We start from the raw sequence: 15,588 nt of genomic DNA, 5'->3' as shown, positions 1-15,588 counted from the left end.
GGGGGATGGAGACTAGGGAAAGGGAGAAATAAAATGGGCTGAGGTACCCAAACTGGCCGCCATACTGAAGGGGGGGGCGATTAAGGTTAATAAATAACCCCAAATAGTGTTGCAAATAACTCATTTTGAGTTCATTGTTGAATTTATTAACTTCATCTATAATATGGCCATTCTGAAAGCTTTAGCCGCATCTGTTCACCAAATTTCAGCATCCTCACTTTACATGAGGAATTGTAAAGCATATAAAAAGATGTCAAAGACTGAAGGAACTGATTATTCTTAGTTGAAAGGTATTTATTTTTAAAAAGTTGCAAATAGGCAAAATACTGTTAATAAGCAGGCTTATGAGTTTATCTCCCCTACATGCAATCGTCATGGAAAACTAATTAACAAGCTTAAACTGGGAGATTAGGTTTAAATTGAACAAATGTTTTCTAGCCAAAGAAATAGGTGAGTAGCAAACAGATTAAAGGCTGTCACACTTGTCTATTTTTAAATGCACTATATAAAACAGAAGATGCAGCAAGTGCCTTCTTTAAAGGCAGAAGTAAAGACTACTTGGCACTTAAGTGTCTTCTACTCTTAATATCCTGTTTCATTTTATATTGAATGTCAGAAGGTGGAGAATGAACTGCAGACGTGTGTCAATTTTACTCAGTATAAAATATATTTAGCACATATATTTGAAGTAGGAAATACCTTGAATGGATGCTGTTTCAAGGCACCTATGATGGTAATAACAATAGGTGTCACATTAAAGCATGAACTTTACATGTTGTAATGTCTGATCCCAGACAAACTGTAGTTAATCTTAACTATGGTCTGAACAATCCAACTCCAGGAGGAGGAGGGAATGAAAGCCTATGGCTTACAGTGTCTTGTTCTCAAAGCACAACTGATTGGCTAGAAGATATCTACTAATTTCTTTATCTTTATCTTTTACTAATTTAATTTACAAGCCCTCACTACTGACCAAGGGTTTGGTATCATAGAAATTTTAATTGTCTACAATTGCTTGAGGTGCTGTGATGTAACTGACTGCTCAGTAACATTCTAGTAAGAGGCAAACAATCAGCACAAAGGGACCAAGGGCAAAGCAAACTTTGTACAGCTGGTGTGTAAAGAGCCCTAAGAAGACAAATTTCGGAAATACCCTTTGCTTCCTAAGTGATATTTGAGGATGTGATTGCTAGATTAGGGCGGGGGTGGTGGAGCAAAATGCTTTTCCTGACAGTGACTCTAGCATACACGTTTGCTACTGGCAGGAATCAGAACAACTCTAAAAATTAGGATCATTCCACCAGAATAATTATAATTTTATTTATTATTAAATAATTAGTTTCCTGGTCCAATTCAAAGTGATGGCTTCGATCTATAAAGCCTTAAGCGGCTCAGTACTGCAAAAGCTCAAGGACTGCCTCTCCCAATATGAAACAGCCTGGACCCTGCAATCATCATCAGAGGCCCTTCTTCATGTGCCTCCCCTGTCAGAGCTTTGGAAGGTGGCAACACAAGAACAGGCCTTTTCTGCAGTAGCTCCATGCATGAGGAATGCTATCCTCAGGGAGGTTTGCCTGGAACCTTCGTTACATATCTTTAGGCAAAAACATTCCTTTCCTCCCAGGACTTTGGCTAATGAAACAATCTATAGCCTTTTAACCTGGTGGGCATTGTTTTTGTTTGTTACTATTGTATGTCTTTTTGTATTTTTATATTGTAAACCACCCTCTATTCCTCAGATGAAGGGCAATATAGAAATTTAATAAATATTAATGAAACAATAAATATGAACAATTGCTATCCTAGATTCCTAAACTTCACCATTGACATCCAGTTACATAACTGGAACAGGAAGTATTAGCATGCTTGAGAGAAACCCAATGTTTGCAGAAGTAGAAAAAAGCAAGCAAAAAAATCTCCCCATCCCAAAACCTAGTCCACTGAGGACCCTTTGTCACAGGCCAGATAACACTGAGTGCAACTGGGGGGGGGGGTAAAATGGAAATTGGGCAGAACAGAGCTAATGGAATATACCAGAAGCATGACTGCCTGGCTGGAAGGAAGCCTTCTTGCCTCTAATAGCTTCTCTGACTCCACTTGTTAACCACATTGGCATCCTCTTCACGCTCATGGTATCTTTCCTGCTCTGTGGTATATAGTCCACTTGAGCTTCTAAGACTGTATTTTTATACAGCTCCCAAGCATTCTGGAGTGATCTGATCTGACCTTCTTGACTTTGCCTTTCAACTTCCATTTTATCAAGCCACTCATTTTGGGGAAGTCTCATTTTTTGAAATCAAATGTTACGGTGTCAGATTTTCTTGGTGATTGACTGTTTATATGTAGTATATTTAATTTAAGAACACTATGATCTCTGCTCCCAGTTGGCTTAACAACACTTACATGTTGCAGCAGAGGTAATGGTGTCTCATTGGCTCTCTGCATTCCACCTCAGTTAACCCACACTGGCTTGGACTCTTCTAACATTAGCATACGTATAAACACAGAGAATATGCAAGACTCATTCTTCAAGTGTCTTTGGCACTTCCATTTTGATCTACGATGCTTTCTCCTCTCTCAACTGCAATCATGTGCTCCTGCATTCAAAGTGCTGAGTTGTATACCTCCCACATTTAAATTTTCATTAATTTTATCATTGTCATTCGAGTGAGATTTGCTCCAAACCCTACTCAGCTCCTGTGGGCTTTTCCTCCCCCCCCCCCCCCAGTTTAAAAGCTGCTCTGCCAGAGCATCATGGCCGCAGAGCCACCCCCCAGCCAGGCACCAGCTTACTGTCGCCACTGCTGCCGCCACCAAGGGAGAGAGGTAGGAGGGTACCAGGAGGGTCAAGGAAACCGCAAGGAATTGCATGGCCAAGCCCAGGTCTGACCCCGAGCTTACCTCCCTGGCAGCTAGTGCAAAAAGAGCACCCCAGGAAAAAATAAACGCAATGTGGCCACTCCCTTGCTGAAAAATTATTATAATATTTTTTTCTTTGAAGAACTGTAATAGCGTCCATGCAGGAGGCCTGAACCATTGAAGGTCACTCCCTGGAACTGCTGCCTTAGCCCTAACCCAAGGACCCAACATCCAGGTCCTGTGGGCCCCGCAGTGAAATTAAAACTGCCTGTGAGTCAAGGCTTTGGCATTGCCACGTTTTGCCATGCGTCTTTGTTGCTAGGGAGTGGTAAGAGAATTCCTCTTCTAGAGCATAGTACGACGGGGCTTCAGTGGGCCTTAGGATGGGATCATAAGGAATGGTCTCAGGGTCGGTAGGCCCAACTCTCTGCTCACAAGGTTCCCAGAAATATGAGAGAGCCCTGCTCTGCCAGACTGTCACAAGGCCATCTGTTTTGGGTTTTGATTTTTTACATGGCTGGAGGACTGGGAAGGGCATTTATGTCTACTGGGATGCTACCTAGCAAGGCTAGGAGTATACAAAGCTGCCTAATACTGGGTCAAGGAGCCATTGGTTTACCTAATTCAGTGTTGTCTACTCTGACAGGCAGTGTTCCTAGGGGTTCAGAAAAGAAGGTATTTCTTATCCTACCTGGAGATACCAGAGATTGAACCTGGGATCTTCAACGTGCAAAACAGATGTACACCAACCTATGATCCTTCCCCATCAGGCAAAATGTGAGGAAAAGGAGGTATCACATAGGTCACCAAGGAGAAGGATGGGCAAAAGGGGCTAAATGGTCCGTATAGGAGGCAGGCTATTGCTTCACGCAGCACATCTCCTAATTGGCTAGTTTGCCTGGTATAGCAGTCCAACCCTTTTTGAGTGTGCAGTTGTCCCCTGGATTCAAACAAGGGGCCTCGAGGATGTAAAAAGGGAGTAGGGAACTGGATCCACCCAGAGGACGGGCTCCAGAACTGGCCCACTCTCCAGTTAATTTTGACATATGGTTGACATGTGGGATGCCATATGAGACAGTTCAAGGTGTGGGAGTGGCCAAAGGCTCATCTCCAGCCTTAGAGCTGTGATGTTTAGAAGCAAGATGTCTTACTGCTTAGATAAAAAAATATCCACACCTGACCTATAGGCCTGATTTGTACAAAATGACCACATGGGCCAAATTCAGAGGACTGACATGCTAATCAGACTTGTGCATGAAAGGTACTCCACAGCTAATGTAGAAAACAAGCTGCTTGAGTTTAGGGTTTATCTTGCAGTGATTGTAACATCTGGGCTGCAGTGGGATGATGTCAATGACCCATGGTTTGTCTGATGCCTGTCTTGCTGCTGAAGTTGAGTGTGAACACGTTGTGGAACTCGAACTGTGGGTTGGGAATCCCAGGAGCTCCCTCTTTTGCCATGATTATGATTTTATGTTATTTTGCCAGGCATGCAAAAGGTGAGTAGGAACATATTTGCCCCTTCCTCCTGATGGGGCTCAAACTCCCATTTTGTGCTTCCTAACCTTATGTAGGGAGCGGCTGAAGAATGATTGCAGCAGTTAGTGTATGCCTGTCTTATTGCATGTTTTGGCCACTTCGCTTTAATTCTTGGCAACAGTGACTTCCCCTCATTTGGTCTTGAAACTTTGTCCTAGGGAGGGCTGTGTCCTGTTCTCTGGAGGCCCGGGAAACTACATCAATGTTGTTTTGCATGGACTGTCCTCCCTCCCTTTGTATGTGCTGTTCTTCCAAAAAAAGTGGTTGTGAGTGACATACAAGGATTCAGACTCCAGCCTATAAGGATGCATGGGGCCAGAAGCAGCAGATATGTTGGTGGCTGTGCAACCAGGGCAGATGAAGTGGAAATACTCTAGCATTATCTTACATGTAGTGTGCGCTGGAGGCATATCCTCACCATCCTGTGTTCATCCCTCTGAGTGGGATGGTATATGTGTGTTGCTGTCAGCACAGTTCTCTGTGTATGTATGTAGTTTTGACACTGTGTTGTTTTCTCCTTGTTGTACCTTCCCTGTCCCTCTGAAGCTGACCACACATAGAACATAGTGGCCATCTGCCAACCTAGTATTGGCATATCTCCATTCATGGTGTATTAAGAGTATAAAATTGCCATATAAATGCAGTGAAGCTATAACATACAGCTGGAATAGCTAACATAGTCCCCTTTAGATATTGTTGGACTCCCAGCTGCCGTACATCCTCCACAGTATGGCCAATGATAAGAGTTTAGACCAAAACATCTGCCGGGCACCACACTGGCTACCCCCACCACTATCATTGCCATCAGAACATAGGAAGAGCCTGCTGGATCAGGCCAATGGCCTATCTAATTCAGCATCACAGTGGCCTACCAGATGCCTGTGGGAAACCCATAAGCAGAGTTAGAGCACAGGATCCTACGGCTTCCAGTAACTGGCATTCAGAACCATTACTACTTCCAACTGTGGAGACAGAGCATAGTCATCATGGTTAGTAGCTATCAATAGTGCTCTTCTCTACGTCAAGTAGATGAGTTCCAAGCATTGCCTCCATGACAAATAGCCTTGGGAATATATATGCTGTTCTGAGCTCTTTGTAACAAATAGTATATTAGATGGGTTGGTTGCTGCTATCTTGTTTTTAAAAACTGAGATATTTTTAAAAAGATAACATTTCTTTTGTACACTGAACACTACTGGAAAATCCAACTGCGCAGGTATAACTGCATTTTTTCTCATGATCGTAATAAGCATTATGTAACCTTGGTTTAAAAATTCAATTGCAGCCAAAATATAGGAAAACAAGTTTTTACTGTACTCCAGAGTAACTTGAGGTTATTATAATTCAAAGTGAAGAGGACAGAATAACTTATTCTGGTTAGTTTTACTTGCATGCATATCCCACAAGAAATATGCAATTTGTGAACAACAGCAGAACAAATTATTTACCAAGACTCCATTCTACGAACTAATGCTTATAAGTGGAACCCTGTGCAGTACCTGGGATTTCAACAGGATTCAACATGGACACAAGCACTAAAGATAAAAGTGGTATAACTGTAATTAAATAAAATAATAAAACGAACTTCATTCTATTCCTCCTCCCATTATTTACCCACAGTAGTCAGAATTACATGTCCAAAGTACGGTCAGTATTCATTGGACAGTTGGGGAAGGGGTTGGCCCACTTATTTCATCTATTTTTCCCCTGCAAACCTCCAGTCAAGCCATACTCATAGAGCCATGAAAATAAATGGACTTAAGTTGTGACTAATTGAAATCCATCAGTTTCAACAGGTCTACTCCACATATGGCTTGGTGGATGCGACTCATAATAAAAAAGGTGTATGAGCTTAAAGTTTATAATATTTTTCTCAGCCTTGTCCAAACACCCAGAATTCCTAATAACTGAATTCATCAGAAATCTATCCTGTTAATGTTTTCTCTTGCAAGAGTACTTTTCTCTGATGTTCTCAAGTTTTGCTTCCAACTGTGATGCTGTCAACCCTATTCAAACATCTGAAAGGAAAAACCTTGCCATACAGCTGAAAATATATGAATCTGCTACTTTATCATGGGATATAAATTAAGCAGCTGAAGACCGAGAATCTGAAGTGCCCACCCATAAAGGCAACCAACCTGTGCATCTTTGCATGCTTTGGCCTTGTCTCCTTCAAAACAGCTTCCACTGGGGTCAGGTAATTCTGCCACTTCTCTGTAATCTACAACTGGATTATCCAATCACTCCCAACGCAGTGGGAATTATAATCCCTCAGAGAATGTCCATGCTGCAACTCTGCATTAGTTGTTGCTCTGGCACTAGCCTCTTTTAATCAATATGTACATCTAGAATATAGTGGTTCACACAGATTGCTAGAGGATAGAGTCCTTTGAGGCAGATACTATTTACACATGCTAAAAACAAAGTTTTCAAGGATAAAGTTACAATTCTAATGTTATTTTCTTAAACAGCACCTCAGAAGACAAGGGAATCAGACAAGTTTAGAAAACAATGTACTATAGGACAGAATTAACAAGTTATGAAATCAATTTCATAAACCTCTTTCATCTGGCCTTTGATTTTGTATATACTTTTTCCTTTATAGGAAAAAGACCCTGAATCACAATACCTGAATGCAGAAGGTCTTCAAGTTTAAACCTGTGCTCACAATGAGCCTGTAGCCTGGAAGAGTTTGTTTATTTATTAACATTTATATTTAAAGAAACATTGACATTGCAATAAAGATCAGTGGGAACATTCAAACAACTGCTCCTGTTCCTTTATATAAATGCTTTTCATATTTGAGGTAAGAAGAAACAGGTACTGTACAGCAAATTTCTCATAATTACAAACCAATTTCACAATCTGTAGGTCCATAATGAGCATAAGGACAACAAGCTTGGGAATTATCTGGTTGCATTGGACAAGTTCCTAGTGACAAAGCCTATCATTATACGTGTCATCGCCTGGCAGTTTCAGAATCAGTGCCAAATACCACTGAACAAAGTAATCTACTATCTATGAAGTGGGGGAGACATTATGCCTTTTAAAGATAAGCCACCTTCTCTTATCTGTTTCTGAATGTACCATTTTTCAAAACAAAAAGTTTTCAAGCATCCTAACAAATGTATTTGGGGACACCTTCTTGTGTATCAGCATAGTTTTCACAAACAGCATTCCATAGATTTGCCCTTTGCTGAATTCCAAAGAATATGTTTTGCTCCTATACCAATAGATACTGATCCAACAAAGACCATCACCTTATCTATTCTATATAGCCTATTTCCACAAAGTGAAAACCACGAAGTAAAGCAATGGTCATTGGTTCTAATGGCTTTAAAACCATTCATTACAGCAGAATTAGACCATCGTGGAGGATAAGTCTCCAAAATCCATGGATAATTATGTCTATCAAAAGCTATTAGCCATGACAGCTATCAGAACCTCCAGTTTCAGAGGCAGTATGCCTCAATACTAATTGTTATTAGTTATTGCTATCATGTCCTGTCTGTCAGGTACAGGAACTTTTGAGCGGTGTGCACCGTAATCAAAACACTTTAAACAGTGGTCTAATGCAATGTGTGAACAAGACATTTGTGTACACCCAATATGCAATACAAGATTATTTAGTTCACAATTTCAATGGCCTCTTTTACAAAACAACTTTGTTTTGGCAACAGCATCATTGTGTGTTATTGGCATTCATCCATTATAAATATTTGCCTGTTAGCTGCCAAATGAATCAGAACACAAGTAATTTTTGGTGAGACCTACAAAACCATGTCTGCTTTCAGTTTCCAAATTCAGGCTTTATGGTGCTATTTTTACATGAATATCAATTTATTATTCATATGCTTTGTAATAACAAAAAGTGCTAAACTTAAGACTGCAGAATGAAATACCTTTACATGGAGCTAAGATTTATGAGTAGAACCTTCTTTTTAAATGACTTGTCCACAATTTAAATTCATTTTTAAATGTATTTTCAATAATAATTCACAAGCTTTTTTCAGACTTCCTATGTATTTAAAATATTTTGCAGGGCTGCAAGATAAACTTTGCAATTTACTAAGGAGTAAAGGCCACCTAACTCAGTACAACTTACAGTGCAAGTGCACCTGAAAGTAAGGCCCAAACATAAGCATACAAAAAAAAAGAAACAAGTCACCCTTACTTCTTAGTAAGCATGTACAGGATCAGGATTCAAGTGCAGTTGGTTTTAGACTTATACCAGTGATACAGTAAATCCTACTGACTACAGCAATTTCTGTTTTAAGACATATTCCCCTCTTTTGGTACTGTTTCTCAAACATTTGTAACTTTATCCCAAGTGGTTACAAGCAAAGACGTCTCAAGATTCTGTTGTATTCATCTTTTAACATTTCTTGTCCAACTTGTAGCACAAGGTCCCTAGAGAGCGAGGCAATCTTTCAAGCACAACTACAAAATTACTGAGTAAAGAATAATAGGAAAAGAACAAAACAGGTTGTAAATAGATCTGTTGTGGTCAATAGGGCCAATTCCCAAGTATGTATGTACAGGATTGCAACCTTCCTGTTCAATTAGTCATTGTAGAGCCTAACAAGTCACCTGATTTCAAGAGACTTAGGTCAAATGAATTCTGAACAGAATCTTGCTGAATGGCTGAAAACTTATGAACAGTTACATGAACTATTGGAATCAGAGGGGCTAACATTAGAGTAACCATTAGAAAGGCTTTATGTCCATATAGCAATTCCCCTCCTTACAATGTAATATGCATCCAAGGAACTCTTCCCACACATTTGCTGCAATGAGACTGTTATTACTGGTAGTATAAAGCTTTGAAAACCTTCCCATTAACATTTGAAATAATTTAAAATATTTAGCACCATCTAAATGCGCGGGTGGTGCTGTGGGTTAAACCACAGAGCCTAGGACTTGCCGATCAGAAGGTCGGCGGTTCGAATCCCCGCAACGGGGTGAGCTCCCATTGCTCGGTCCCAGCTCCTGCCAACCTAGCAGTTCGAAAGCACATCAAAGTGAAAGTAGATAAATAGGCACCGCTCCGGCGGGAAGGTAAACGGCGTTTCCGTGCGCTGCTCTGGTTCGCCAGAAGCGGCTTAGTCATGCTGGCCACATGACCCGGAAGCTGTATGCCGGCTCCCTCGGCCAATAAAGCGAGATGAGCACCGCAAACCCAGAGTTGGTCACGACTGGACCTAATGGTCAGGGGTCCCTTTACCTTTACCTTACCACCCATTCCAAATCCTGTAAGATGAAGGCTCTGCTGTTCAGTGTTTAATATTCAAAAACTATCTGAATTTAAAAGCAGTTCAGCCTTTTTAACTGGAACAACAGACACAACAGTTGCTAACAATCCTCAACTTTAGATTGATGACTTTCATATCAATTAGGTACTGTATTTCATTATATTTATCTCTTGCCTGTTCTAAACTTAACAGTAGCACCCCATAAGGTGACCTAAAGCCATCTAGCAAAAGCCAATCCACCCTTTATGCCGTAGGTATAGATGCAACATGTATATTTGCAAAGGCAAACATCATTAAAGCGTCAAGGGGATACTGTGTTTGTAACCACACAGGGACACAAGCCAAGAGAGTCTCAGTTGGTCAGGGCTGCGCTACACCTTTTGAAATGTACAAGATTTTCACAGCTAAGAGTTCCAAAACATCATTCCCCCCTCCCCTCAAGCCATCCAAACCCAATAACCTAAACAGCAGGATCTGCTTGGCTTCCTTAAAAAGTAGCAGGTGGAAGAGAAGAGAGTGCATTCCCTGAATTTAACAACTGGTGCTGTCCCGATATGGCCGCTAGATGACAGAGACATACAGAAGCCAACGAGAATAAGAACAATCCAGGAAACAATATTCCGATAAATGTTAATGAAACTCGAATGGGTGAAAAGAGCCAAGAGCTGTGGACAGCAGCAAAGGATACACATAACTACAGCATGTACTTACACAAACAGCATTGGAGTGTCTCCCTGAGGCTGGGAACCTTCGGGTCACACATACACCCCCCCCCAGCTTTGCGTCCCAGACCAAAGGGAGGGCCACCCACCTCGGGACACCTCCATCCATCCCACCCACCCACCGGGCCTCGTCATCCTGACAACACAAGGTCGCGAAAAGGGGGACCGAGAAGAAAATTAAGCCATCTTGAGTGCACAATCCCTGCGAACAACTTCAGTGAAGGGGTAAAGAAAACGCCTACCGACGGCATAGCAGGAGAGGAAGGAAGAAGAGGCCGTAATGGGAGCGGATGTCTCCTTCCCACCCGCGCATCATCCCCAAACCCCTCAGTCTGAAGCTGCGAATGCCTCTCAGTCCACAGGTAAAGCGGGGAGGCACTGAGCCAGTGGCGTAGCGTGGGTTGTCAGCACCCGGGGCAAGGCAAGTAATTTGCGCCCCCTAACCCGTGGATTTGCGCCCCCTAACCCTAACCCCCAGATGGTGCGCCCGGTCCCCCCTGCACCCCCCACGCTACGCCACTGCACTGAGCTCACAAGGGGGAGGTGGGGGAGAGGGAGGGAAGAACGGGATCCCCTTCCCCTTCGAAGGATATAGGGCAGGACCCCACCCACCGCACCCCCTCCCTCCCCCTAAGCGAGGCTGCTGCACCTGCTGCCAGCCTTCCCCTCCTCGCCGCCCACCCTTCGCAAGCCAGGCCTACCTTGAGCTCCCCGCCCTGCCTTAGACGCCCCCTCCCTCGGCCTTGGCCTCACCGCAGGCCCAGAAAGAAAAGCCTTCTTTCCCCCACCCCGCCCCCGCGGGCCCAGCTCCTCTACCGAGGCAGCCCGAAGAACACACAGCAAGCTCCTCACCAGCTAGAAAGGCGACGGCTCCTCGCCTAAGATGGCAGCCAGTCCAAGTCCAACCTGAGGCGGCTTCTGTCCAAAGTCAGGCGCGCGAAAGACGCACGCGCACAACAAAGGCGGAAGGAGAAGGAGAAGCGAGCGGGCGCGAGGCAGAAGGCGGGAGCCGGGAGCGACGACGACGAGGAGGAGGAGGCGTACGCAGACGCAGGAAAAAAAACCCTGCGGGACTACAATTCCCAGCATACCGTGAGAGAAGCCCGGCGCGCTCCGACTGGCTCCTCAGAGAGAGAAAGGGCTGGTTCAGTTCCACTCGCCAATGCCTGGCTTTCTCATTGGCTCTCGCTTTTGTTTCTGTTTACTCGAAAAAAGGAGTGGGTTGGATCCAGGGGAAAGGGCTTCTACAGGTTTCGTCCTCTTCTTAAGGTGGTGCCTGAAGGCTGTCAACTCTGCAGTTGAATTTAGCCAATTTCTGTTTCGAACTGTGGGGAAAACCACTGTGGTTGACACGTGCCCCTGACTCATTTGCAAAAAACAGCAAGAGTCCTGGGGACTTAACACATTTATTATGGCACGAGCTTCTGTGAACCACGGTCCGTGCATCATGTTCTGATTTATAGGGGACCCTGTCCTCAATGTTATGTTCTTTAAGTATTCTATAAAGTTAAAGGACCCCTGACCATTAGGTCCAGTCGTGACTGACTCTGGGGTTGTGGCGCTCATCTCGCTTTATTGGCCGAGGGAGCCGGCGTGCAGCTTCTGGGTCATGTGGCCAGCATGACTAAGCTGCTTCTGGTGAACCAGAGCAGCGCACGGAAACGCCGTTTACCTTCCCGCTGGAGCGGTACCTATTTATCTACTTGTACTTTGACGTGCTTTCGAACTGCTAGGTTGGCAGGAGTTAAGTATTCTAGAAACACACAATTACAAGTGTATAGAAAACTCTGCAAGCATTAGGCTGACCTTCGCCCAGTTATTTGTTGCTGAGGTTGAAGGTAACACGGTAAGGAATTTATTTTATAGAATTTCCAATTGGTTTGCTAAGGTCAGCTCTGAAATCTTCGTGTCAGGAGTGATTTGTGAGACCACTCAGAAAAACCTGCCCTTTTCTGGTATAATGAAACCCAGCTTGCCTTAGCACAGAAGAAGAAGCCAAGTGGCAGTTTGAGGTGATTTGTGTGAACTAATATAAAAATATAGTTTGATTTTTCTCCTTGTTTAGTTACTTGTCCATTTCTAACTATTTGGATCTGTCATGATGATATCCAAACATAACTACTTTATCTGTGAAGAGGTAATGCAAATGTATAAAATTTACATGAAATGTGTTTCTTACAACATACTGGCCCATAGTCTTTCAGTAGCTATTTCATATCAATTTGTATGGACGAAAGCAGGATTGTGTTGTTCCCCATACAATGGAATGGATATTTGATGGGGCCAAACAGGAAAATAGCCTGTTTTATGATTTAAGTTTACATCAGTGACAGAAAGAGTGAAAGGCAGAGGAGTCCTGAACATCCTTCAAAAGCGCAATCTAGTTATAACACAACAGGAAAAAAGCAGTACAAAGAAGAAAAAATGGCTAACTGAAGTAACTGGAAATCTTAAGGACATGAGAGAGAGGGTGTGATATCTCTGGCTTATGTTGTGCAGCTACACCAGTAAAGTTGGCTCTACAAGACGTCGCTACCTTTCCAGGAAGTATCCACCCTGAGAAGTACTGGTGTAAAACAGTTCTGACACATTGATGAATGTCAGTATTTGTAGTGCTAACAAACACCACATCACAAAGTAGCAACAATACTCCTCCTTTGATCAAGCCCTGCACCTGCAATTCTCCAGATCTCTTATATGTACTGCCTCAGTAGTAACTTTAACACTGTCTATGTGTTGTCTTTTATATGAAGACAAATTCAATGTAGTACTGTAGTGATTAGAACAGATATATTTTATTAGTAAGCAGGCACCACATATATGTACAACATCAATCAACTGACCTTAACATTCTCTGACAATCCTAAGTGACAGACTTGCTCTTAAGATTCTATTCAACTTAAAGATAACAGCAACATCTACAGTATATCCCTACTGTCTGTGTGACAGTTTCTCCTGCAAGTTCCAAAGATCTCTGAAGCCTTGGTAAAACTGAGCAGGGCCTTTAGTGTGGCTGTCCTGTTCTGTGGAACAGCATTCCTGTCAATATATGACAGGTACTCATTATCTTCACTTTCCGGATATAAATTAAGACTTTTTTTCCCCAACAGGCTTTGCCAGCTGGATAAATAGTTCTTTACCAGAAGTATCTACTTTACTGGGGTTTTAGTTTTGTTTTAAATTTAGTTGCTGTGTATTTATGTTTTCAACAATTTTTAATAATATTATGTGCAAATCACCTTGAAATAGTTGTTTACAAGGTGATTAATAAATGAATGGTGGTGGTGGTGATAAGCAGTAACATTGCTGGTTTGGAATTTTTTGTGATTTAGTAACAGGACTTAAATGCCTTATTATATGCTGCTTGCTATTCTTGCATACTAAAACCTCTTCTGCATACACCCAAATTTCTAGGGAATTTTATATGCTGCTTTACTGCCTGTACATTGATTTAAAATGAAACATTCTCTAATAAAAAGATTTGTGTAAGCAGAGCAGACTTTGGACTTTTTCTCTGAAGACGTGTTATTTCTGCATGACAGGGTTTTGCTTTTGTTCTTTACCATGGTGTTCCTGTTGCACCTTCCTGTTTTTCTTTCCTGCTTTTTTTCCAGCAGACATCATGAGGAAGAGCAGAGACCTTGAAATTATCCATCAGCAGTTGGCACCTGGACAGTAGATTGAGTAGGCACACAGGTCACCTCAGCGCAGACTGTCTCACTATAGTAAGATGTATTGAGTTTCTATTTACATAACAGTAATTCTGAGTTTCCATTTATGCTTATAAATTAGCGTATGCAAACTTAAGCAAATAATTGCCCTCTTTTTCTCACGATGCTTTCCCTCTTTTTTGGCAATGTGTAGTTTACTCAGTGCTTCCCTCCCAGGGGTACTCAAGGGCACGCAGTACCGGCCCTCCTTTTTTTGTTGTTAAAAAGTATGACACTTACTGTAACAACTTCATGGTGAGTACTAGCACTTAGTTTTCTAGGAAAAAACCACTGGTTGTACTTACACCACACAGTGAGACAAGCACTTCTCACATGCATAAATATTCTTTTTTACTTTGCTATTATGATGTGATGCTAACATTTTTAACATAACTTGAGTATAAAAACCAAAGTAACTCTACATCATAATATATAGTCAAATAAAATAAAATCATTAAGTATTGCACCTCTGTCAGATTGGTACTTTTGATTGGTGCTGCACCAACAATGCATGAAGACTGCTGCAATCATCTTCTTTACCAATTGTGAGATGGGTGAAGTGTGAAACCTTCCCACACAATATGAAACTTAATTATACTTCATCCTTGATCTGAAGGAGTAACCTCTGTAGCTGTGATTGAATTTGCACTGCCACATGTTCCCAAAGTTGCCAGATGTTCTTGTGCAATTTCTTGATGATTAGATTTGAATAGCAAGATTTCAGTCTGGCAGATTTAATATTATGCTTACTAAGTGCTTCCTGAAGAACCAGGAACAGAAGCAAATGGATAAAATATTGGCTTTGAATGCAGGAATGTCAGATTCATATTTTCACTCGGTCAATTATTTATTTTGGGTAAGTTTGTTTTGTAGAACTTATCATAATTCAATAACTGATGTAGAGTTGCTATAAAATTAAAAGAGGTAATGACTGCAAAGCACTTTCTATATCAAAATGTTGAAATCTTGATTAATAGAGTGTGAAGTTCTTGTTTACGCTCCCTCTTCTTTGTCTTAGTCCAAACATGGTTGACTTGTAGCAGGGATGTCCAACAGGTCGATCGCGATCTACTGGTAGATCCCCTGGAGGTTTTGGTAGATCATGGTTGATCACTGGCTCCCTTTCCTCAGCCAAGTTTGAGAACATGCTGCCACCCAAAAGAGTGGGCAGATGCTTATTAACTCTCACATTTTAAATTCCATTTTAGCTACTCCTGCTCACTATCAGATGATTCAAAAGAGAAAATAATAGGCCTTGCGATACATAGTAAAGCTGTGTATTCAGGACAGAGGTGATTATCATTTCCTGAAGAACAAGTAAGGTGATTTGAAAACATAGGTAATTAGATTTATCTGGTTATTATAAATATGTCAGCAATGATCAGGTCTCCTTCCACAGTTTGGAAGATGAACAAAAAAAATCTAGGAGGGGAAATGACACCATCTAGAATCTATGTTGCTTTCAGAGGCCTCAACCAATTAGTAGCGTGCAGTGAATTTTTTCGT

General features: G+C 41.9%; 1 protein-coding gene and 1 long non-coding RNA gene across 2 annotated transcripts in view; one reads left to right on the top strand and one right to left on the bottom strand.

Annotated features, from left to right (window-relative positions):
• Positions 1–11,353, bottom strand: part of ITCH (itchy E3 ubiquitin protein ligase) — a 49,642-nt gene extending 38,289 nt beyond the window's left edge. Inside the window, exon 1 of the mRNA XM_082225949.1 lies at positions 11,225–11,353. The gene's annotated coding sequence lies outside the window, so the exon portion shown is untranslated. The remainder of the gene's footprint in view (positions 1–11,224) is intronic.
• Positions 11,354–11,465: 112 nt separating this feature from the next.
• LOC309534446 lies at positions 11,466–14,097 on the top strand. The gene is made up of 3 exons (XR_014220734.1): positions 11,466–11,669; positions 12,438–12,520; positions 14,000–14,097. It is a non-coding gene; the product is annotated as an uncharacterized lncRNA (long non-coding RNA).
• The last annotated feature ends 1,491 nt before the right edge of the window (positions 14,098–15,588 follow it).

This window comes from Podarcis vaucheri, assembly GCF_965113315.1.
Source record: "Podarcis vaucheri genome assembly, chromosome: 6".
In the NCBI taxonomy this organism is placed as follows: domain Eukaryota; kingdom Metazoa; phylum Chordata; class Lepidosauria; order Squamata; family Lacertidae; genus Podarcis; species Podarcis vaucheri.
The sequence above is the reverse complement of the archived record's forward strand: the minus strand, read 5'-3'. Positions and strand labels throughout refer to the sequence as shown.